Here is a 24,458-nt window from a genome sequence, read left to right as displayed (position 1 = left end):
AAATGTTTGAGTATATGATATTGATATATTTACAGCAATGCAGTCATAAAATGTAATCTTGAATGTCTTTACAGAGAAAGGGGCCCATCACGAAAAAGTGCCTTGGGACTGTGTAAGTCATAATGGGATGGAGAGGGTCCTGTTGGAGAGACAGGTAGGGGGCTAACTGGGGTGGCGGGCAGGTTGTGTGGATTTAGGGGCTTATGCAGAAGGCAGAGGTGCATAACCTGTCCCGTGATGCAGTTTCAGAGATTGCCCAGGCTTGCTGGAGGAGGCAGGGGACCTGGGGTCCCCATGGGGCTGGGTAGGACACAGCCTGGCTCTCTGTGTACCTCAGAAGTTTGGGGGCAGATTCTGTGCACTGGGGACAACACTAGGGAAGGCAGGCATTTTTAGAGATCAGGTATATGGGACAGGTGTACTCGGGGTGTGTGGTGTAAGAGTTTCACGTATTCCACAGTATACAGAGATGCACAAGAGTGCAGGAGTGTGTGTGTGCGTGCGCGCGCGAGCGTGCATGTGGGGTGGGGAGGGAGTAGAAGCAGTGTGAGTGGATGCCCATGGGAGGGGGTGTCCGGCATGAATGTGCAGTTGTATGCAGATGTGTATGGATCTCTTAGCGCCTTTCCAGTCTCCAGCAGCTAAGAACCATGATGCTCCATTGAGTCCTGTGCCTCCGAGAAGGCCCTGGAGAGGCTCCCCTTCCCGCGCTGGCAGCTCCTAAGTCCTATCTGGCCTGCAAAGTCATCCAAGTTGTCCCCGACGCCCACGGCATTTCTGCATCCCACCCCCAATTCTGCTCTCCGCCTTTCTTCGGGGGGAGGGGGAGCTTCTCCGAATCTCAGTCCCTGGCCGCGCCTGGCCTTCACACAGGGCGGCCCCAATCAATGCTGCTGTCCCCTTCCACGGCCCCGCGGCGGGGCTAACGCGACCCAGGACGCGCAGTGCCAGCGCGCCACCCTGTGGTCGGTTCTGGGCACTACAGTCCCCCCAAGTCCCGCCGAGCCTGGGGGAGGGGTTTCGTTCGTAGACGCCTCCTCCTGGCAGACCCGTGTGCGGGGGGCTCTGTGCCCCTTTGCAAAGTCAGACTCCGCGGACAGGCTGCCAGGGGCTCCCGGGGCTTCGGGGGCCGCAGATGGCGGAGGCAGAGGGCCCCGGTCCCCGCCGAGGGGCAGGAGGCCCGCAGGTCTGAGCCGCTCCGGGGAGGCCGCGGCGTGGGAAAGGTGGGGGCGGGGGCCGGGCGAGGGGAGCGCTATCTGTCTGTCTATCTCCGCGTCCCCCCAGCGCCTATCGCGCGCCGCTCCGAGCCCGTGGCGGGGCGAGTTGCCACCCGCTCTGGATGCCCTCTGTTCTGTTGCCAAAAGGGCGCCTAGAAAGCCCGAGGCGCTGGGGGCAGCGAGGGCACTGGCCCGGCCGGCTCCCCTCCCAGGATAGGAGCGGGGGAGGCAGGCAGGACCTGTTTTGGAGACCCCAGCTCCCCACAGAAAAGGGAGGGCGTGTGGCAAGCCCCTTCTCAGGGGCTCATTCATTCATTCATTCATTCACAACTGAGGCAAGGAGGCCCAGGTGATCCAGAGATGGCAGGAGCCAGCCAGTCTGCCTTCCTCGTGAGGTCCTCACAGAAGCGTCGGTCCTTTCTCTCCTTGCCCCCACCCCAACTCCTGAGTTCAGTAAGTGAGCAGTGAGTGAGTCTGGAATCCTGAAAGAGTGGTGGTGCTGGTGGGATTATATTAGCATAGTTTCTGTGTTCCATTCTGCTCTGAAAGTCTGAAAGAAATGGACAAAACAGTGCGCTAAAGACTTAAGTTAGTGATTCAACAATTGTTGGGTAAAGTGAGATTAGCATCTGGTCCTCCATTGCACCGTGTGCTCCAAGACACCAGGGTCTGCTTCTGGCAGTTCACTACTACCTTCCAGATACCTAGAGCAGGTCCTGACACACAAAACCTCAGTGCTCAATAGATGTTTGTTGAATGAATAACTGAGATTCTCTAGTACTGGAGAGAGACTGAATCATCTTGGCTAAGGGTGCTTGCAGAGTTAGAAAAAGGGGAGGCATGGAGCAGGCACTGGCATCAAGCTACCTCACTCCAGGGTAGGAGCAGTAGAACCTTCCCAGATAGGGCCATGTGTGGTCTCAGAGGGGCCTGTCAGGCCAGCACAACTGGAACCACCAGCCCTTAGACAGGCACTTGCAAGCTCAGGGTGGCAAGGTTGCTGGAGGATGTAGTGGGATCAGTGCCACCTACTGACCCTCATCTGGGCCAACAAGATGAGCAGGTGTCCGCCAGGCCAGAGTCCTGCCCCTGTGGAAGGATGATGCAGGCAGGGCAGTCTGTTAGGGGCCTCTGGGAGGCTGGTGGAGGGAGGAGCAGTGCTGGCTGATGCCCAAGTCAGAGTCCAATGTCCTTCTCCCTGGGCATGAGAAAAGGTACTGTTGAAGCAAGCTGTTTCCTGAGCCCAAGCATCATGCTCTCTGGGCATGGCCACAGCACCTGGGCTCACAGAGTGCCCGCTCCAAGGGGGGGAGCTTAGCGGGCCAGCCCTGTTCTCTCCTTTGCCTGGGGAGCTGACGCCATCTAGTGGCCAATGTTAGGAGGCCAGCGTGCAGCTCCCCTGGGGAGACCCTGGAAGTGAGCTCCATGCAAAGCTCCTGCCATCACCCTCAGAAGGAATATTCTCTTCACCGATTTTAGGAGCCCTATCAGCACGAAATATTCCCTTTTCATCATCACCTTGCCTTATCCTGCAGCTGCCACCTCTCCCTCCTCCCACCCATCCTTGTACAGCCCTTAGGTTTCTCATTTGTAAATTAAAAAAAAAAAAGGATTATTATTTGTGTGGCTCGGTCAGTTAAACGTCCAACTCTTGATTTTTGCTCAGGTCATGATCCTGGGGTCGTGGGATTGGACCCCATGTTGGGCTCCTTACTCAGTGGGGAGTCTGTTTACCCCTCTTCCTCTCCTTCTGCCCCTTCCCCTGCTCCTGCACACACACACACACTCTCTCTCTCTCTCAAATAAACAAATCTTTAAAAAAAAAAAAAAAAAGCAGATTGCTAGATGGCCTCTGAGGTCCCTTCAAACTCTGATTCTAAATTCTTTGATTCTTGTCACTCAAAGGAGAACTTTCCTCTACCTTCTCACCAAATCCCTTGGAGATACACTCCAGACCTCTAACACTTGGCAAACTTGATGTCTTCTGGAGTCATTCATCCATCCAATAAGTTCCTCCTGAGCCTCTGCTCTACTTGCTGCTGGGGATGGAATGATGAACAAGACAGACACAATGCCCCCTCCATGGAGCCCAAGGTCCAGCAGGGGAAGTGGACACATAAGCAGCTAGTTTTACTACCATGTGACATGTACTAGGACAGATGTAGCACACACTGCCGCGACATAGAGGCAGGAAGATATCTGAACTCACACCTGAAGGATGTGTGAGACTCAGCCAGGAAAAGCAGGGATAAGAGGAAGGAGGGAGTTCTGGAAAAAGTCTTTGCAAAGGCTCATGGGACTGCCTGGGGCATAGCATTGGGGGAGGGTTGGTTAAAGGTAAAGCTGGACTGGAGCCAGAGACCCAGAACACAGAACCCTTAGAACCCCAGAGCAGAAGAATGGGCTTTATCTAGAGGCAACAGGGAACCACTGCAAGACTTTAATCGGGGGAGAGACGTGGTAGGGTTTTGGTTCTAGAAGGGTTCCTCTGGCTGCTGTGTGGGGATGAATCAGAAGGAACAAGATTAGAGGCTGGGGGAACTGCCAGGAGGCCACTGAAAAAGTCCAAGCAAGAGGGTAATTGGGTCCAGGGTAAGGAGGAGGCAGTGAGGGTGGAGAGAAGCAGATGGGTTTGAGAGACAGTGAGGAGGTGGAGCACTAGTGCTTGGGAATGGACTGGATGTGAGTGACCAGGAGAGGGGACAGTGGGGAATAGCCCCCACTTCTGACTTGGACACTAAGTGGAAAGTTGGGACCATTCTCTGAGATAGAGAGAGAGAGAGAGAGAGAGAGAGAGAGAATACCAAGGAGAGGGGCTGCTTGATGAAGAAGAGGATGCTTCCTTCTTTGTTTTGCTTTTTTATTTTTTTAAGATTTTATTTATTCACGATAGAGAGAGAGAGAAGGGCAGAGACACAGGCAGAGGGAGAAGCAGGCTCCATGCAGGGAACCCAATGTGGGACTCGATCCCTGGTCTCCAGGATCACGTCCTGGGCCAAAGGCAGGTGCTAAACCACTGCGCCACCCAGGGATCCCCTTTGTTTTGCTTTTTAAAACTTTTCTGCAGAAAAGTGCACAAATCAGGGCATTTGGGTGACTCGGTCTATTAAGCATCTGCCTTTGGCTCAGGTCATAGGATCGAGCCCCGTTTTGGGCTCCCTGCTCAGTGGGGAGTCTGCTTCTCCCTCTCCCTCTGCCCTTCCTTCCCACTTGTGCTCATTCTTTCTCTCAAATAAATAAAATCTTTTTTTAAAAAAAGTACACATATCAGGATGCCTGAGTGGCTCAGGGGTTGGACATCTGCCTTAGGCTCAGGGCATGATCCTGGAGTCCTGGGATCGAGTTCCACATCGGGCTCCCTGCACAGAGTCTGCTTCTCCCTCTGGCTGTGTCCCTGCCTCTCTCATGAATAAATAAAATCTTTAAAAATAAATAAATAAAATAAAATATATTTTTAAAAAGTGCACATATCATAAACAACGGATTTATGCATACCAAATACAGCCCTGTAACTAGTACCCAGGGTGAGAAGCAACAGTTCCAGCACTCAGAAGCCCTCGCATGCTCCCTTCCAGTGACTACTCTCCAAGAGTAAAGCTACAGCTTCTAGTACTAGAGGTCAGTTTTGCATATTTTTGACTTTTAAATAAATGGAGGTACACAGTATATATGCTTTTATGTCTGACTTATTTTGTTCAATATTATGTTTGTGTGGATTTGATATTATTGGATGTATTTATACATCATTTATTTTCATAATTGTATGCAGGTTTGTATCACATGAATATACCACCATCTATTTATCTGTTCTACTGTTGATGGGCATTTGGGTAGTTTCCAGTTTGGGGTTATCATGAGTATCGCTATATGCATTCTTGTATATGTGTTTTGGTGCACATATGTGTGTGCTGCTATTGGGTACCTAGGAGTGGACTCGTGGGCCATAGGATGTATGTTTGGCTTTAGAAGACACTACCAGGGCCCCTGTGTGGCTCAGTTGGTTGGGTGTCCAACTCTTGATTTCAGCTCGGGTCATGATCTCAGGGTTCAAGGTTGAGCCCCACCTCGGGCTTTGTGCTCAGTGTGGAGTCTGCTTGAGATTCTTTCTCTCCCTCTCCTCTGTCCTTCCCCTGACTTGCTCTCTCTCTCTCTCTCTCTCTCTCTCTCGTTCTCTCTTTCTCAAATAAATAAATAAATAAGCAGAGAGAGAGAGAGAGACAGAGACAGAGACAGAGACAGAGAGAGAGAAGCAGACTGATGCTGGGCTCCATCCCAGGACCTGGAGATCATGACCTTAGCCAAAGACAGATGCTTAACCAACTGAACCACCAGGCACTCCATAAATAAAATCTAAAAGGAGGAGGAGGAGGAGGAGGAGGAGGAGGAGGAGGAGAAACTGCCAAATCATTCTTCCAAGTGATTAGGCGCTTAGCTCAGTTCTGACCATGTTGAGTTTGAACATCTTTGCTGGAGCTGTCCAGCAGGCAGTTAGCTCCATGGGTCTGAAAAATCAGTAAAGAGGTTGGGATTGGAGATGCAAATAGGATTGGGAGCATCTTGTGGTAAGTGAAGCGACAGGCATGGATGAGATGGTTCTGGAAGGAAGGGAGAGAAGAAAGTCAAGGAGGGTTCTAGGACAGCACCTGTGAGAGAGTGGCCAGATTGGTGTGCAAGGCAGTGCAGAGGGAAGTTGCCCTGAGTGTATGTGTATGTGGGAGCAGGGATTGGTGTTGAGAGAGTGTTTCGAGGAGGCAGGTATGGTCAACAACAAGGTCAAATCCTGCTGTGGATGTGCAGTTCAGGCAGGATAAGACCTGAGATGTGCCCTTTGGATGACATTTCAAGGGGGCAGTCAGTGATATCAGGAAGAATGGGTTCAATGGAGGGGAAGCAGGAAGGCTGTTTATAGCTGATTGAGGGGTGAGTAGGAGGGGAGGAAGTGGAGGGAGCAAGTGCAGGCAACTCTGTCTTAAAGCTTGGTTATGAAAGGCAGGAGGGAGTGGAAAGTGCGGTAGCTGGAGGGTATTTGGCATATTGGGAAGGGTGTGTGTGTGTGTGTGTGTGTGTGTGTGTGTGTTTTAAATGGAAGCAAGCTTGTTTAGATGTCAATTATAGCAGCCAGTAGAGGGCGGTTAATCAAGAGATCCATCCCTGAGTTGGTGGGAGGGAAGGATCTGGAGCCCCACCCAAGGGGTTAGCCTCACAACAGATTCTCCCTCCCATTGAGTCAAGAGGGAAGATGCAATGATAAGGGCTGGCTTTCATGGAACACTCACTGTGTGACAGGCACTGTTCAAAACAGTCTACACCAGAGTTCATTTACTGCCCCACCACTCTCTGAAGTGGGCACTCCCTTTCCACCTTTCAACAGAGGGGGAAACTAAGTGAGTGGCACATTCAAGATTTGAACCCAGGCAGTCTGACTTTTAACCTCTATGGGGTGGAGCTACACTTGCAGGTTTGGAGTCAGAAGTAAATTTTGAAAAAATTCTTTTAAGTAATCTCTACACCTAATATGGGGCTCAAACTCACAACTCTGAGATCAAGAGTTAGATGCTCTACCCACTGAGCCAGTCAGGTGCTCCTCCAAAGCTAATTTGATAGCATTTGGTACAGGACACAAGGGTGTTTGCTATGTCATTCTCTGTGCTTTTCTGGATATTTGAAACATTTCAGAGTAAAGAGAATGGTTCAAGATATTTTGGGGTTCCTGTATGGGTGTGTATGCAAGGTAATTGTGAAGTTAACAGCTGAGGAGAGGGGAAGTGGTGGGACCAGAGGCTTAAGGTCCAGAAAGGTGAGCAAGTCTGAAGCGTAGCTTTTGCCATGAGGACCAGGAAAAGGACTGATCAGGGACAAAAAACTTTGGGTTGTCAGAGCTCTCTCTGTGGTGGGAGACTCTGAGGTTGTAGTGACCCAGAGTGCATGATGGGGGCCATCCTAGGGGGTACACTGCTCTCCAGTGGGACTGTAGTTGGCTGTGAGCAGACAGGTGGGCTGACCAGGATGGAGGTTTGTTGGACAGGCAAGAGTGAAGCATACATTAAAAAAGTGGTTGCCCAAGTGGTTTCTAGGGGAGTCTGAGTTGAGCAAAGAAGGAAGTGAAGAGTGGGGTGGTGGGCAGGGAAGTGGAAGAAAGGTCCTGGTTGGAGGTCCCCACGTGAGCAGAGGGAGGCAGCAAGGGCATCATGGAGGGAGCACTCTTGGGTGCTCTCAGATAGCAGGAGACTGGAGTTTGTTCAAACTGCAGAAAACAAAAGAAGAGAAAATCTTGGATGAAGCCAGAGGGGAAAATACAACCTTATTTATAAAAGAACAAATATGTGAATTATTGGAGCACCTGGCTGGCTTAGTCTGTAGAGCATGCAACTCTTGAGATCATGAGTTCAAGCCTTATGTTGGTGTTGAGCTTACTTAAAAAAATAAATGAGATAAAAAATAAAGTTAAAAAATCTATTTATATACAAATTATGTTGGATGTGTCAGAAACCATGTGAGCAAGAAGAGAGTAGATTGACATCTTTAGTGTTGAAAGAAAAAAAAAAAACCATAGAATTCTGTATTGAGGGGCACCTGGTTGGCTCCATTGAGTCAGTGTCTACCTTTGGCTCAGGTCATGATCGCAGGGCCCTGGGCTCAAGTCCTGTGTTGGGCTCCCTGCTCAGCAGGGAGTCTGCTTCTCCCTCTCCCTCTGCTCCTCCCCTCACTTGTGCTTTCTTGCTCACATGCTCACTCTCTCAAATAAATAAATACAATAAAAAAAAAGAATTTGTATCTAGTGAAAATATCCTTCAAAAGTGAGCATAAAAAAATATTTTCTCAGTCAAACAAAAGCTGAGGGAATTTGTTGCCAGTAGATCTGCTTTGGAAGAAGTGTTAAAATAAGTTCTTCAGAAAGAAAGAAAAGGGTAAAAGCAAAAAACTCAGTTCTGTGTAAAGAAACGAAGAGGATTAGGGGAGGAACAAATGAAGATAAAATAAAATATTTTATTTTTCTTATTCTTTAAGAGAAACATGTTTGTATAATAAAAGCAATAATGTATTGGGTAATTATAGCTTATGGATAAGTGAAGTGAATTACTGCAAAGTTATAAGGGGTAAGAGGGAGAAATACAGAATATTCTGTTATAAGGTACCTATACTGGCTATGAAGCAGAATAGTATCATTTGAAAATGGACCTAGATCAGGTTAACTGTATATCATAAACTCTAGGGCAACAACTAAAAAGATTTTTAAAATAAGTATAGTGGGTATTTTAAAAAGCAGATAGGGATCCCTGGGTGGCGCAGTGGTTTAGCGCCTGCCTTTGGCCCAGGGCGCGATCCTGGAGACCAGGGATCAAATCCCACGTCGGGCTCCCGGTGCATGGAGCCTGCTTCTCCCTCTGCCTGTATCTCTGCCTCTTTCTCTCTGTATAATAAATAAATAAATAAAAAGACTGTTTCTGTTAAAAAAATAAAATAAAATAAAATAAAATAAAATAAAATAAAATAAAATAAAATAAAAAGCAGATAAAATGGAATAATATAGAATGCTCAACTAAAGCCAGAAAAGGAAAAGAGGGGACAGATTTCAAAAAGAAGGAAACAGAGGACAAGTGCAATAAATAGAAAACAGCCACCAATATAGTAGACATTAATCCAACTCTATCAATAATCATTTAAATGTGAATAATATAAGTACATCCATGAAAAGATAGATTGACAGGGTGGATAAACTAAACAAAACAAAACCCAATTATGTGTTTTCTATAAGAAACCTTCCTTAAATATAAAGATACAATTGATTAAACCTAAAGGAATCAAGAAAGATATACATACTAAGACTAATCAAAAAAGACTGGAGTAGTTATATTAGTTTCAGACAAAGCAAACTTCAGAAGGAAGAAAATAACCAGGGATAAAAAGGGGCATTATATAATGATAAAGGGATTAATTTTCCAAGAAGACATAACAATCTTTGATGTATATGCACCTAACAGGAGTGTCAAAATATATGAGGCAAAAAAAAAATAATTGAACTACAAGGAGAAAAAGACAAATTGCTATTATAGTTGGAGACTTCAACACACCTTTATTGATTGAGTTTGAATTACCAATGGGGTTGAAGGAGGCCAATGTGGTTGGAGAGTGAGCAAGAGTGCCAGAAGATGAAGACAGAGAGGTGATGTGACAGGGATGGAGGGATTATATATATAGGGCCTCACAGATGTTGAAAGGACTTTGAATTTTACTGTAAGTGAAATGCGGTCCACTGCAGAATTGTGAGCTGAGGAGTGACATAGTCTGACTTTTTTTTTATATAAGATTTTGTTTATTTGAGAGGCAGAGAGCACAAGCAAGGGGAGGGGCAGAGAGAGAAGGACATGCAGACTCCCTGCTGAGCAGGGAACTCAATACAATGTGGGGCTCCATCCCAGGATCCTGGGATCATCACCTGAGCCAAAGACAGATACTTAATCACTGAGTCACCCAAGAATCCCCTGACTTTTTTTTTTTTAATTTGAACGTGTCTCAGTGTGGATCTTTTCAAATTTTTCCTACTCTGAATATGTTGAGATTCTTGGATGTGTAGATTTATGTCTTTCATCAAATTTGGGCCATTTTTGGCCATCTTTTCTTAAAAAAAAAAAGATTTTATTTATTTGTTAGAGAGAGTGAGAGAGATCACAAAGGGAGAGGAAGTTGAAGAAGCAGACTCATTAAGGAGGGAGTCCAGTGTGGGGCTCAGTCCCAGGACCCTGAGACCATGACCTGCGGCAAAGGCAGACGCTTAACTGACTGAGCCACCTGGGTGCTGTGGCAATTGTTTCTTCAAATATTCTTTCTGTCCCCCTTCTCCATCTAAGCCTTCCATAATGTATATGCTGGTATACTTGATGGTGTCCCACAGTTCTCTTAGGGTCTGCACTCTTTTTTTTTTTCATCTTTTTTTCTTTCTGTCCATCAGGCTGGATGATTTCAATGGACTTTCTTTCCATCACTGACTCTTCTCTTTGTTCAAATCTACTGCTGAATCCCTCTAGGGAATTTTTCATTTCAGATATTGTACTTTTAAGTTGCAGAATTTCTACTTAGTTTCATTTTATAATTTCTATCTCTTCATTGATATTCTCCATTAATTCAGACATTGTTCTTTCAGTTTCCTTTCATTATTTGTTCATGCTTTTCTTTAGCTCTTTGGGCATATTTTATTTTGTTTTATTTTATTTTGGGGGGCATATTTTAGAAATAGTAAAGTCTTTGTCTAGTAAGTCCAATATCTTTGTTTGTTTATGTTTTTGTTTTTTAGTAAGTCCAATGCCTATGCTTTCTTTCTGTTAGTTTCTTTTCCTGTGAATGGGCTATATTTTCTGTTTCTTTTTAGGCCTTGTCATTTTGTTGTTAAAACTAGGTATTTTGAATTTTGTAATGTGGTACCTTTGGAAATCAGATTTTTCTTTCTATCTAGGATTTGTTGTTGTCATTTGCTATAGGAAACAGTCATCCATTTGGTGACTTTATCAAACTATTTTTGCAAGGACTATATTCCTTGTCATGTGTGCTCAGTGAAGCTTCTGTGCTGATATTTTAGCAAATACCATTCAGTCTATAAACTTTTTTTTTGAGATTTTATTTATTTATTCATGAGAGACACACAGAGAGACACAGAGAGAGGCAGAGACACAGGCAGAGGGAGAAGCAAGCTCCATATAGGAAGCCCAATGTGGGACTTGACCCAGGGACTCCAGGATCACACCCTGAGCTGAAGGCAGGCACTTAACCACTGAGCCACCCAGGCTTCCCAAGTCTATAAACTTCTTTTCTTTTTTTTTTTTTAAAGATTTTATTTATTTATTCATGAGAGACACAGAGAGAGAGGCAGAGACACAGACAGAGGGAGAAGCAGGCTCCATGCACCGGGAGCCCGACGTGGGATTTGATCCCTGGTCTCCAGGATCGCGCTCTGGGCCAAAGGCAAGTGCCAAACCACTGTGCCACCCAGGGATCCCCGCAAGTCTAAAAACTTCTTACCAAAAAATAGAAAATATATTGCCTGTGAAATGTCCTGCACATCCTGTGCACAATGCTGCTAAAAGGGGGAATAATGTACTTACTTGCGATACTGAGGCTTTCATAGCAAACATTTTTAGTCATGCTTCAGTTTCCTCAAAATGTGCAGAAGTGCTTACTGAGATCACTGACCTTATACACATGGAAAGAGATTCTCCTAAGACATCTGCCTACAAGGTGACTATCAGTATTGCTATCCATGGCAGAGATGTTAGCATGTTGATCTGTAAAGTCATTTTTAAAGGGTAAAAGAAGAAGAATCCCCTTCTCTAATTTGGAAGCATATGAAAGATAAAAAGAAAGAAAGAAGGGGGGCCCCAGGGGGCTCAGTGGGTTAAGTGTCTGACTTCAGTTCAGATCATGATCTCAGGGTCCCAGGATCAGGCCTGTGGTAGGTGCCATGCTCAGTGGGGTGTCCACTTCTCCCTCTCCCTCTGCCTCTTGCCCTGCTCTCTCTCTCTCTTATATAAATAAATAAAATCTTTTTTAAAAATAAAGAAAAGGGGCATCCCCAGTGGCCCAGTGGTTTAGCACCACCTTCAGCCTGGGGTGTAATCCTGGAGACCCAGGATTGAGTCCCATATCAGGCTCCCTGCATGGTGCCTGCTTCTCCCTCTGCCTGTGTCTCTGCCTCTCTCTCTCTCTCTCTGTCATGAATAAATAAATAAAATCTTAAAAAAATAAATAAAAATGAAGAAAGGCATCACAGTAAAATGGAAATATATGTGCTATTTCTCCAAAACTGTTTGATGATCTTTGGAGCCTATGGAAGGATGAACTGACTGCATTTGAGTTGTTCAATATCATGTGTAGGTTGTGACAAAAACTTATACAGGAAAAAAAGATTCATATTTAGGAAAAAAGACTGCTTCAGAACTAAAAAAAAAAAAAAAGTTTACCACAAAAAGGCAGCCAGGTTAAATAAGACATTGTTAATTTTAAATTAAATTAAAATTTTAAAATATTTTATTTATTTATGCATAAGAGACATGCAGAGGCAGAGACAGAGAGGCAGAGGGAGAAGCAAGCTTCCTGTGTGGACTCCAATGCGAGACTCGATTCCAGGACCCCGGGATCACAACCTGAGACTCGATTCCAGGACCCCTGGATCACAACCTGAGCCAAAGGCAGATGATCAACCATTGAGCCACCCAGGTGTCCTTCTTAATTTTTTAAATAAGAACTGTAACTTATACTTATTTGAAATCTGCATTAGTCTGGGTTCTCCAGAGAACAGAACCAACATGATATCTATCTATCTATCTATCTATCTATCTATCTATCTATCATCACCTATCTTTTTTTTTTATTTTTATTTATTTATTCAGAGAGAGAGAGAGAGAGAGAGAGAGAGAGGCAGAGACACAGGCAGAGGGAGAAGCAGGCTCCACACACCGGGAGCCTGATGTGGGATTCGATCCCGGGTCTCCAGGATCGCGCCCTGGGCCAAAGACAGGTGCTAAACCGCTGCGCCACCCAGGGATCTCTACTCAGTCTATTGATTCAAATGTTACTCTCATTCGGAAACACTCTCATGGACACACTAGAATGATGTTTATTTTTTAAAATATTCTTTATTTATTCATGAGGGGCGCAGAGAGAGGCAGAGACACAGGCAGAGGGAGAAGCAGGCTCCATGCAGGGAGCCCGATGGGGGACTCCATCCAGGGTCTCCAGGATCACGCCCTGGGCTGAAGGTGGCCCTAAACCGCTGACCCACCTGGGCTGCCCTAGAATGATGTTTAACCGAACACCTGGGTACTCCATGACCTAATTCAGCTGACATAAAACTGATCATCACAGAATCCAACTTGGATTTCACAAGCCAGATCACCTCTCTGTGTTTTCTTTTTAAGATTTATTTATTTATTTGAGAGAGTGAGTGAGATAGAGCATGTATTTGAGCTCACAAGAAGAAGGCAGGGACAGAGGGAAAGAATCTCAAGCAGACTTCCTACTGAGCATGGAGCCCCATGCAGGGCTTGATCTCAAGACCCTGAGATCATGACCTGAGCCCAAATCAAGAGTCAGATGATTAACTCACTGAGCCACCCAGGTGCCCCCAGATCACCACTGTGTTTTAAAACCATTTTCCCCAAGAAAGAAGTCAACTTTTTGATGACATTCGAGTATTTAAAAATGATGTTTTAGACATGGCTAGTCTATACGATAAATTCATAGACACAAAGGACCAATTTGATAAGCAACTGGTCTACTAAAACAAGTCCATAGATACAAAGTAGATGGACATTTTTGAGGAGCTGTAATGGATTCCCACAAATCTACAAACCTGCTCTACAAGTTAGTAAAATCCTAAGTATTCCATGCTCACATGTTTTTGTCAAGGGCAGAGTTAGTTGGACGTTACCACACTGGACAGACACAAAGAATCAGTATGATGTGGGCTTGTCAGTGCAGAGCTGTGGATCCTGGTAGATTTTACATTTGACTGTGTGAAGTTCCAGCACTACATAAGGGAGATGGAGGCTGTCCTAAATAAAGGCTGCAGGCAGTTCAGAGAAGTATTATTAAAATAAAACACTGAGAGACACATTACCCTACTATGTCATGGGTCAGATAAAAATATATCATTGTATTATTATTATTATTATTATTACTAAATCTAAGCAATATCTGCTTAATTTTTCCTATTATATATATATTTTAAGATTTTATTTATCCATTTGAGAGAGAGAGAGCACGTGCATGATCAGGGGGAGAGGAAGAGGAAGGAGAAGCAGACTCCACAATGAGCCAGAAGCCTGACGTGGGGCTTGATCCCAGGACCCCTAGATCATGACCTGAGCCAAAGACAAACACTTAACCTATCTGGTCCACCCAGGCGCCCCTGTCCTATTATATTTTTGATCCCCCTTTTTAAAATCTTACAACATGGGCAGCCCAGGTGGCTCAGCGGTTTAACGCTGCCTTCAGCCCAGGGCCTGATCCTGGAGACCCGGATCAAGTCCCACATCAGGCTCCCTGCATAGAGCCTGCTGCTCCCTCTGCCTGTGTCTCTGCCTCTCTTTCTCTCTGTGTGTCTCATGAATAAATAAATAAAATCTTTAAAAAAAATTAAATCGTGGGGATCCCTGGGTGGCGCAGCAGTTTAGCGCCTGCCTTTGGCCCAGGGCGCGATCCTGGAGACCCAGGATCAAATCCCATGTCGGGCTCCTGGAGCATGGAGCCTGCTTCTCTCTCTGCCTATGTCTCTGCCTCTCTCTCTCTCTGTGTGTGACTATCATAAATAAATTTTTAAAAATTAAAAAAAAATTAAATCTTACAACATATGTTGTAAGAATACATAACTGGGGTGTCTGTGTGGCTCAGTTGGAAGGGTGTGCAACTCTTGATCTTGAGGTCATGAGTTGGAGCCCTACACTGGGCATAGAGATTACTTAAATAAATAAATGAATAAACTTAAAAAAATTAAAATTACTTAACTTATTATTTTTAAAAACATTTTAATTTCTTTATTAGAAAGAGCATGCACATGTGAGTGGGGGAGTGTGGCAGAGGCAGAGGGGGAAGCAGACTTCCTGCTGAGCAGGGACCCCAATGTGGAGCTCAATCCCAGGATCCTAAGATCATGACCTGAGTGATGGCAGATGCCTAACCACTGAGCCACCCAGGCATGCCCTAAAAAAAATTTTTTTTTAAATACGGTCATATATATGGTCCGCAGAATTGAAATGTTCAGCAGAGTTCTAAAGAGTTCAAATAAATTTTCCTACATCAGACAAAAAGAGGTGTCCTAAAAATATTGTTATATTTTTCTCACAGTTATTATTTATGTATTTATTTTTAAATAACTTTATTTATTCATGACAGACACAGAGAGAGAGGCAGAGACACAGGCAGGGAGAGAAGCAGGCTCCATGCAGGGAGCCCAGTGTGGGACTCGATCCCGGGACCCCAGGATCACGCCCTGGGCGGAAGGCAGATGCTCAACCACTGAGCCACCCAGGTGTCCCTCTCACAGATATTTAACTGGTCCTATTATCATTCAGCACTGATTGTCTTTTTTAACTAGTCCTATTGTTTTATCTAAATAACAGCATTTATGGAGCAGAAAAGAAAATAATAAGGGAATAACATAATTTCAAATAAATATTTTCATACTTTTATGTTAAAGTCATAAAACATGCCATAGATGATATATTATCAAGGTTTCTTTTCTTTTTTTTTTTTTTCTGGTATGATGGCTGTGTCCCTCTAAAAAGATTGGCCCTCTGAAAAGCTAGTCACCGTGGCTGAGGGACTTCACTGCCTTCTGGAAGCCCAGAGCTTCACAGATCTCAAAGGATGTCACCAGGTCTCCCTGTCTCATCATCGGCTTTCCCTAACAATCCTCTCCAGGAAAGCGCTTCTGCAGACACAGTCTGGGGTTGAGTCTCAGTGGCTGCCCTTAGCTCACACGCCTGTCCCTGAACCACTTACTGTGTCCAAAGGAAGTGGTGGAGCCTGGGTTATCAGCTCTCCCCAGAGAGGGAGGGAGGCTGGAGGGAGCCAGCTGCCTCCAAGACAACACGAGGGAGAAGTGGGAAAGGGAAACCCGGGCCTCTTCCCAGAAGAGGGGATAGATGCTGTGCAGGCGAAAGCAACCTTAGCCATCCATTACTCTGTCGGTGGCCAGCCCGAGTGCTCTCTGCGAAGCTGTTTTGGGGCCAGCTCCCCGGGGCCAGACAAACATGCATCCGTTTTATCACTTACCGTATATTGTACTGAGATGGTCTGTCGCTGTGTCTCTCTTACTGATTGGACAGTGAGTTTCTCGGGGACAGGGGCCACGTCTGATTCCTGCTCTGTCCCCTGCACCTTGTACTCAGCCAAGCACATAACGGATGCCCTGGGATCCTCCGTTCATTGTTCCTTGCACAACCTCTTCTGCTCCTATGGCTTCCAACGACAGCTCCCGTGCAGGTCTTCCGTCTGAGTCTGGAGCCAAGTATCCTACTGTCCCCTGGACGCTCTGACTTGGATGTCACCCACAGGCCACTCAAACTATGTTGGAAATTGAGTCTCCCATCTTCATCCCTAAACACTAAACATTCTCCTCCTCCCTTGCTCCCTTTCTCAGCGCCCATCGGTCACTCAGTTTATTTTGCTCTCATCTGCCCTAATCAGTCTACTCCCAAGTGGTTTTTGATCCTGCCTCCCAGACAACTCTTGATGCTTGATGCTCCCTTTCTCCTCATCCCACTGCCCGGCCTCAGCACCCCTCCCCTGATGGTACAGTAGGCATCCTGCACCAGGCTTCCCTCAGCCTGTCCCTCGGTACTTCTCATCACTTGCCACCTTCGCCTTCCAGCCACACCAGCAGCACCTGCAGGCTCTGACCTGCTGCTCTGTGCAGGCTCCATGGCCCTGCCAAGGGCCTTTCTTGGTGTCTGCCCTCCTTCTTCAGATGGTTAACTCCTTCTTGTCCTGGGAGACCAGCTTATCTTCAAGGAGAAGCCCTCTCTGAGGACTCAGTGCCCAGCTGAGAGCCCTGTGCTTTGCTTTTCCCTGCCTATCACCCTCATTCATCCAGTCCTTTTTTCTTTCTTTCTTTTCTTTCTTTCTTTCTTTCTTTCTTTCTTTCTTTCTTTCTTTCTTTCTTTCTTTCTTTCTTTCTTTCTTTCTTTCTTTCTTTCTTTCTTTCTTTCTTTCTTTCTTCTTTCTCCTTTTTCTTTCTTTCTTTCTTTCTTTCTTTCTTTCTTTCTTTCTTTTTCTTTTTCTTTCTCTCTCTCTCTCTCTTTCTTTTTTTTCCTTTTTAAAGATTTTATTTATTTATTCATGAGAGACACACGAGACAGGCAGAGACATAGGCAGAGGGAGAAGCAGGCTCCATGCAGGGAGCCCGATGTGGGACTCAATCCTGGGTCCCCACGATCAGGCCCTGGGCTGAAGGTGGCTCTAAACCACTGAGCCACCAGGCTGCCCTGATAAGGTCTATTTTTAATCATTGTAACAAACCTGGTCGATACTGCATATTCGAACGATGAGACTGTGGGATCTGTGGAAGCACTCAATATTAGAAGAAAGCACTATTTTAGTGAGAGACACCAACTTCAGAGGGATAGGTTTTTAAGATCTTATTGATGTATCTAGTCATATATTTTTTTAAGATTTTATTTATTTATTCATGAGAGACACAGAGAGAGAGGCAGAGACATAAGCAGAGGGAGAAGCAGGCTCCATGCAGGGAGCCCGATGGGGGACTCGATCCTGGGACTCCGGGATCACACCCTGAACAGAAGGCAGATGTTCAACCACTGAGCCACTCAGGGGTCCCCGTTCAGTCCTCTTTTCAGGGGCATATTTCTGTGGCCTCTGTTGTACTTGACAGCAATTTGAGTTCCTGTGGTAAAGCCTCTGGTTCGACAGGTGGTCTCTTTACATACTGGCTTCTCCCTGTAGACTGTGAGTACCAAAGGAGCAGGTGCCATGTACCTTATCTCTGTGACTCTAGCCAGACTTTGTCCCGGTACTGCCAAACAGTAGGTGCTTATCAGTTGTTCAATGAGTGAATCAGCAGAGCAGCTACCACAGAGGCTGGCAAACTTTGGAAATGGAGAGTATTTTAGCCTTTGTAGGCAGTGTGTTCTCCATTACAACAAAAAAGCAGCCGGCACACAATACACAAATAATACTGTATTTGCAAAATCAGGTGGCCCTTTCTCACCAATCCGGGTGAAGGGAGGGGAGCCCTCTGATTCTTTCTCTGCCTTGAGGACAAGAAGGAAACATGGAAAACATGGTCAGACCATAGATAGGATTTTCTAAGGAGCAAAGGTTAGGGAGGAATCTCGTTCCTTGGAGGTTTCGTATGTATGTTTGTATTTATTTATTTATTTTAAAGATTTTATTTATTCAATTGAGAGAGACATAGTGAGAGAGGGTGTGAGCAGTGGGGAGAGGGAGAAGCAGGCTCCCCACTGAGCAGGGAGCCAGCAGGAAGCCAACACGGACCTCAATCCCGGAACCCTGGGATCATGACCTGAGCTGAAGGCAGACGCCTAACCGACTGAGTCACCCAGGAGCTCCTCCCTGGAGATTTAAAAAATTAGAGAAAACTGCTCCAGTGTGCTGAAAAACAAAGCGGTGTGGGCTGGAGGCAGGAGGAGGTGCGAGGAAGTTGTTATAATCCAGGGTTCTGCGCTTGGCCGGAGGCGCGACGCCCCATCGCGGGCTGCAGTTAGCGCAACCGCCGCCAGGTGGCAGGCCTGCCCATTTCTCAACGCTGCGGACTCTGGCCCCTGGGAACTCCAGCCGAGGCCAGAGAGGTTTATCGAGCCATCATTTATTCATTCATTTGTATTTGTATTCCCCAAGCACTTTGGGCTCCTCAAATATGCCAGCAGGCATTGTGCTAAGTGTGGGGAGGAAGCGAGTGGCCAAGACTAAGTCTGTGTTTTAGGCACCTGGCCTACCTCCTCCCTACCCAGCAGTGGGACAAATGCCCAGACAACGGTCCATGGTGGTGTTTAGGTGTCTGTGGGGCAGACCTGCTGCCTGGGTCTGTTCCCACTGAAGCCTCGTGGTGTGGTGCCCCTTGCCCTCCGTTCTCATTCAGCGAGAGCCAATGGGCAGCGGGCCCTGAGCAAGGTTTGGATTGCCTCCCGCCCAAACCTCAGGTCACCCACAGTGGGTCTCAGGTGCAGCCACACACTGGTCCCTGGGGCTGAGGCTTTCTCCATCTCTGTTCCTCTTCCAACCAGGCCCAACCTCAAACCACCATTTCCTCCCCTCCTGCGTTCCTCCTCCTCCTTTCCTTTGCTCTGTTCTGGCAGCTTTTCTCAGAAACGTCCATCCAGAGAGCAGGAAGTGGGCAGGCCCAAGTTCTGGGGGTATTGGGGTCTCTGTGCCTGGCTGGCTTCCTCAACTTTTGCTCTTACTCCCCCGCGCAGCACTCCCCCATCCCCTGGGTTCCCAGTGCCAGTGTTCACCACCAATGCCCATCTCCTATGTGCTGGAAGCATCCATGTCTTGGCTATTTACTCCATCTCCCTGGGGTATAGTATCAGGAGGGAAGGGACCCCTTGTTCACTGTCAAAGCTCCAGGACCTGCACAATACCTGACACGTGCCGGTTTCAACCAATGTGGGCTGAGTCACCTGGTGGAGGTATGTGAATGCAGCTTTGCAAAAGTGTTGAGGTCTTCTGAGGGAGCCCCATGGATCCACAGAAAGGCAGGGTGGGCTGGGGTCAGCTTGGAGGCTGAGTATGCACCTGAGAGTAACTGCCCTGAATTGAATCGGAGGACCCCCTGCACCTGCTTCAGGAACATGAGGCTTCTTCTGCACTGGGACTCCAGACCCAGCAGGGATGGGGGAGCACCTACTGGAGTTACTTTTTGAACAGGGCCCCCAGATGGCTTCCTTAGCCATCATCCATGGAGCCCCATCCTCTAGAAGAGTGCCAGCCACTGCCCTGTCTTATTTCCTTCTCTCCCCTCCTCCTGCCCCAGCTTCCCTGGCGACTGGGAACCCCCTCCCTCAGCCCAGGCCCCGTGCCTTCTGACTCACTGCGCAGCTCAGCTGGAAAGCATCTGGCCATGCCCATGGCCCTGGCATCTGGCCTATTGTCCCTGCATGAGAGCCACCCTTTCTTCAGACCTTCCACAAAGTGCCTCCAGTAGGATTATGTCCATTGAAAACTTCTCCACCCTGTCCCCAAGAAGAAAATCCCCTCTGATAAGTGGGGGTGGCAAAGCACCCCACACCCAGTACCCTGTGCCAGGTGGAGTGGGAGTCCCAATCTTATCAGCTCATCACATTCCAAACATTCCTTGTGAGCGGGGGAGGGGTGGCCAGAAGAGGAGAATGCTGCTTGACTCCAATATGCCAGATCCCCCTATGCTCCTGTCGTCTCCCCCCCTTCCCCCCCCCTCCCCAGTGCTCAGGTGCCTCTTAGCCCCTTGCACCTTGGTCTCTGTGTCTAGCTCTCCATCTTCTGGTCTGTTCTGTTCTTCCTTTCCCTTCATTTTCTCTTCCCTGTCATCTCAGGAATTTGCAGCAGAAAGCAGGGAGACCAGGCTGGGGTTCTCTGCAGGGCCTTTGTTCCTGTTCTAGGCAATCAAGAACTCAGGGTTTGATCTGGCCCCAGCTTGGCACCACTTCCCTGTGGGTCTTGGGTCCAGGACTTGCCCTCTCTGACCATGGGCTCATCCTACCCCTTGAGTGGTTCTGGGATCTGAGTCTTTGATCTCTAAGGCCTTTTCAGAGTGATAGTTCAGGTCTGTCCTGGAGAGAGTTCCCCAAAGCGTCCTCCCAAACCGCACAGGACCAGAAGCGAAGGTTAGCTCTTCCACCTGCATCCCACCTCCACCCAACCCAGGTCCCCTCCCTCTCTTTCTGCCTCTCAGCTTCTTTACACAGCATCCATGGGTATGGGTCCAGTACTCAGACAAAGTTATTCTATTCCGAAAACCACTTACACACACATCCTCTACCTTCTGGTCACCTCACAACTTCTGACCAGAGTGGTGGTTGAAGCGGGGGCTGGAATCCAGCAACTGAGTTCCAATTCTGGTCTGCCACCAACTTACTGTGTGATCTGAGGTTAGTCACTACCCTACTCTGGGCTTTGGTTACCTGAGAAATGATGAGAGTAGACTGGTCATCTCATGTTCGAGAGTAGACTGGTCATCTCATGTTCCACAGCCAAAGGGAAACCCCCAGAGACCTAGACTAGACTGAAGTTTAGGTGGACATGAAGGGGAGTCATCATGGAGGTGTCACCCTTTTGGAGACAGCCTCTTCTTCCTCTTCTTCTTCTTCCTCTTTTAGACTATTTATTTATTTAATTTATGAGAGACACAGAGAAAGGCAGAGACAGGCAGAAGGAGAAGCAGGCTCCCTGCAGGGAGCCTGATGCGGGACTCGATCCCAGGACGCTGGGATCACACCCTGAGCCAAAGGCAGACGATCAACCACTGAGCCACCCAGGTGCCCTGGCTCCTTTTTTTTTGTTTGTTTTTTGTTTTTTGTTTTAAAGATTTTATTTATTTATTCATGAGAGACACAGAGAGAGAGAGAGAGAGACAAAGACACAGGCAGAGGGACAAGCAAGTTCCATGCAGGGAGCCTGACGTAGGACTCGATCCCGGGTCTCCAGGATCACACCCTGGGCTGAAGGCAGCGCTAAACCGCTGAGCCACCTGGGGTGCCCCTTTTTGTTTTTTGAGTGTAAAGCAGACTACTCCCAGGGGCTCCCCTCCCACACAGTGTTCCCTACCCCAAGCCCTTAGACCATTCACTTATCTGAAAGTGTCCAAAAGAGCAGTACTATGAAGAATATCTCCAAATATGCACAGCCAAAATCAAGCATAATGGTGAAATATTGAAAGCTTTTCCTTTTCTTTTTAAGATTTTATTTATTTATTCATGAAAGACACAGAGAGAGGCAGAGACACAGGCAGAAAGAGAAGCAGACTCCTTGAAGGGAGCCCCATTTGGGACTCCATCCTGGGACTCCAGGACCATACCCTGAGCCGAACTGAGCCACCCAGGCACCCCTGAAAGCTTTTCTACTGAGATTGGAAACCAAACAAGGATCTCACTATCCCCACTTCTGTCTAGCAGTATGCTTAGAAATCCCAGACAGGGCAATATGTCAAGAGAAAGAAGTTATGAGAATTGTAAAAGAAAAAATAAAACTGCCAATATTTATTTTTATTTTTTTTAAGATTTTATTTATTTATTCATGAAAGACACAGGGAGAGAGAGAGAGGGAGAAGCAGGCTCCATACAGGGAGGCTGACATGGGACTCGATCCCGGGTCTCCAAGATCCGGCCCTAGGCTGAAGGTGGCGCTAAACCGCTGAGCCACCAATACTGCCCAAAACTGCCAATATTTACATGACATAATGGCACACAGAGAAAATCAAAAAAGCATACAAACCGATAGAATAAATAAGTGAATTTAGCAAGGTCACTGGATACAAGTTCAGTATAATCAAATGTTTTTCAATATACTACCCAGTGCACAATCTGAGAAAAGAATTCAAAAGGCAACATCATTTATGCATCATAAAAATCAAAATTTTATTGAGAAATAAATCTAATCAGAAAAGTAAAATATCACTCAATACACAGAAAGCCATAAAACATCACTGAGAAATACTATAAAATATCTACATTAACAGAGGGGTATACCGTGTTCATGGATTGGAAGACTCAATATTGTAAAAGTATTAATTCTCCACAAATTAATCTATAGATTCTATGCAATCCCAATAAGACCCTAGCAGAAATGTGTGTTTGTACCAAAAAGTTGATTCTAAAATTTATAGAGTAATGCAAAAGAACAAGAATAGCCAAGACATTTTTTTTTGTTTTTTGTTTTTGTTTTTGTTTTTTTTTTAGAGAGGGGAGGGGAAGGGGCAGAGGGAAATAAAGAATCTTAAGCAGGCTCCATGCCCAGTGTGGAGCCTGACATGGGGCTCAATCTCACAACCCTGAGATCATGACCTGAGCCGGAATCAAGAGTTGGATGCTTAACCAACTGAGCCATCCAGGTGCGCCAAGACACTCTTGAAGAAGAGAAAAGTTGGGGAACTAGCACCAGATATTAAGACAGTGTGGTATTAGTGCAAGGATAGACCAGTAAAACAAAATAGGGAGCCCTGAAACACATCCACACAAAAACAGCCACTTGATTTTTGACACAGATTTTGCTTCTTTGCTATACAGAGAAAAGTATGATCTTCTTGATAAATGGTGCTGGGCTTATTGAATACTCAGATGGAAAAAAGCTATCTTGATCCCTCTTCACATCAGACACAGAAAAACATTTCAGATAGAATAGAGATCTAAATACAAAAACGTAAAACAACAGAAGAAAACATTAAAATAGCTTCATAAGTTTGAAATTGGCCAAGTTTTCTTTTCTTTAAAAGATTGTTTATTTGAGGAAGAGAGAGCTCGAGAGAGAGTATAAGCAAGGTGGGGGGACAGAGGGAGAAGGAGGCTCCCCACTGAGCAGGGAGCCTGATGTGCTTTCATGACCTGAGCTGAAGGCAGATGCTTAACCAACTGAGCCACTCAGGTGCCTGCAAAGTTTTCTTAAATAGGACACAAAAATCACTAACCATAATGGAAAACCTTGATAAATTATTCTCCATTAAAATGAAGAACTTCTGTTTATCAAAAGTCACCATTAAGAAAGAGAAAAGGAGGGCAGCCCGGGTGGCTCAGCGGTTTAGCGCCGCCTTCAGCCCAGGGCCTGATCCTGGAGACCCGGGATTGAGTCCCATGTCGGGCTCCCTGCATGGAGCCTGCTTCTCCCTCTGCCTGTGTCTCTGCCTCTCTCTCTCCCTCTCTGTGTCTTGAATGAATAAATAAATAAATAAAAACCTTAAAAAAAAAAAAAAAGAAAGAGAAAAGGAAAGCTACAGAGTTGGGGAAGATATTTGGAACACATAGGGATTACATCCAGAATATACAAAGATCTCTTACAGATCAGTAGAAGATGGACAACTCAGTAGAAAATGAGTGAGAGACTTGAACAGGCACTTCACAAATGAGGCTTTCAAATGGCCTGTGAACATAAGGGAAGGTGCTTGCCATCATGTCAGTAGGAAAATGCAAAAGTCACAATGAGCAAAATGAAAAGACCAATGAGATATGGCATGGATATGAAGTATATAGCACTTTCATACCTGGCTGAGGGAATGTAAGTTGGCAAAACCACTTTGGAAAACTTTATGACAGCATCAATTAAAGCTGAACAGGGGATCCCTGGGTGGCTCAGCGGTTTAGTGCCTGCCTTTGGCCCAGGGCGAGATCCTGGAGTCCCGGGATCGAGTCCCACGTCGGGCTCCCAGCATGGAGCCTGCTTCTCCCTCTGCCTGTGTCTCTGCTTCTCTCTCTCTCTCTGTCTATCATGAATAAATAAATAAATAAATAAATCTTTTAAAAAAATTAAAGCTGAACATATTCAGCCCCTGTGGTCTAGCATTTCCACCTCTGGGCATGGGTCCAACATGAAAAGCATACATTTTGTTCCAAAAGGTACGCACAATTGCCAGCAGCCTTGAACTAAAACACCCAGATGTCCATCAGTAATAGACTAGGTCAATAACAGGTGGTCTATTTATATGGCGGCACACTACACAATGCAAAGGAACAAAATACACCTGTAAGGAACAATGCAGATGAATCTTGGGCATTGTGGGTGGGAGGAGACAGAGACAGACAAAGC

General features: G+C 46.3%; 1 protein-coding gene across 4 annotated transcripts in view; it reads left to right on the top strand.

The window, feature by feature from the left end:
- The window catches only part of PDK2 (pyruvate dehydrogenase kinase 2), a 115,393-nt gene that overhangs the window by 23,510 nt on the left and 67,425 nt on the right, over nucleotides 1-24,458 (top strand). The gene's annotated exons all lie outside the window — the stretch shown is intronic.

The sequence above is a fragment of the Canis lupus genome, chromosome 16 (genome assembly GCF_048164855.1).
Source record: "Canis lupus baileyi chromosome 16, mCanLup2.hap1, whole genome shotgun sequence".
Classification (NCBI taxonomy): domain Eukaryota; kingdom Metazoa; phylum Chordata; class Mammalia; order Carnivora; family Canidae; genus Canis; species Canis lupus.
The sequence above is the reverse complement of the archived record's forward strand: the minus strand, read 5'-3'. Positions and strand labels throughout refer to the sequence as shown.